We start from the raw sequence: 1,487 nt of genomic DNA, 5'->3' as shown, positions 1-1,487 counted from the left end.
ATCTGTAGTGATTTTGGAGCCACAAAAAATAAAGTCTGACACTGTTTCCACTGTTTCCCCATCTATTTCCCATGAAGTATATTTTATATATTGATTATTTTTTCTATAGCTATTTTATATTTTATTCAGTTTAGTTTTTAGCTCCAGAAACTCTACTTGTGTAACCTATTCATTTTGAACTTATTTTTAGACAACTTTGTGTGCACTTTGAATATGTTTTGCAGTTCAGGGACCCATAAGATAGAAAATACACCAATAATATGAATAGGAAAATTATAATTAAAAGAATTATTAACTAGTTCCAGGGGATTAACTACTGACAGATAAAGAGAACTCCAAAGAATATATAAATAACCTACACAGGGAGCAGCCAGTGCCACTGATTCAGGTATAAATAGACATGGAATAAGGTATAAATAGACACGGAATGTGGTATAAATAGACATGGAATAAGCCACTTTCATCTTCAAGACTGAGAGTCATACAACATTCGATTGAGTGTATCTTTGGACCACTGGATGGTAGGAAAGTTCATGGTGTACTTTGGGCAAGGGACGGAAAGCAGGAAATCCCCTGCTGGGATGGCAGTCCAGTGGAGAAACAAGTGGGAATCTGCCTGCTGAGGTGCTGCTAAAACTCATTGGAAAGCACCGTCTGGTGTCACACATTCTACTGGCTGCCTCATGCTGCAACAACCAGCATTTTTAAAAAGTTAAAAGCACATCATAACCAGGGAGAGGAGCCTCTATCCCTTGCAATAACTCATTTAGTACCTTCTATTAGTAAACTTTTTCATTGTGCCAGCTGGCAAAAGAGAAGTGTTTGTAGACTCTAATTCCAATATCACAAAGCAGGGCAAAGAAAGGTTGAATTGGGACTGAGAAACAATAAATAGATAAATTCCAGTTTGCATATAGTTATAATACCTGCTTTAATATTCTCGTCTGCTAGCTTCAACATCGTTGTCATCAGGGTTTGTTCTTTTGGCTCATTTTTCTCTTGACTCTGTGTCACATTTTCCTGGTTCTTTGCATATCTACTAATTTTTAGTATGTACTAGACATTGTGGGTGGAAGAGTACAGAGGCTCTGAATCCTCCTATCATTCTCTGGATGGTGTTTGTTTTTGATCTAACAGGCTATTACATTACTGGCCATTTACATTAGACTTGTGAAGGCTTGTTTCTATGATATCAGGAGTGAGTCTCATGATTTATGTTCAGACCTAGGGTGAACCCTTTAGATCTGGCACATAGTCTTTAGTCCAGTGACTTGAAATTTGGGGGGTTTCCATGAACAGCTTGAGTTAACCAAGCCTTCTGTCACACCAGTGTATGTTCCTCGGTTCTTTGTTTGTCACAACAAAGATTTGGAGCAACGGACATTAAAGCCCTCGGCACATCACAGCTCTTGGGTCTTGGACAAACTGTGTTACAGCTCTTGGGCAAATCAGTGTTACAGCTCCATTTTATTTAGAAGATAGCAGGC

Source organism: Bison bison, unplaced genomic scaffold, assembly GCF_000754665.1.
Source record: "Bison bison bison isolate TAMUID 2011002044 unplaced genomic scaffold, Bison_UMD1.0 scf7180017864262, whole genome shotgun sequence".
Classification (NCBI taxonomy): domain Eukaryota; kingdom Metazoa; phylum Chordata; class Mammalia; order Artiodactyla; family Bovidae; genus Bison; species Bison bison.
This window is presented reverse-complemented; position numbering follows the sequence as displayed.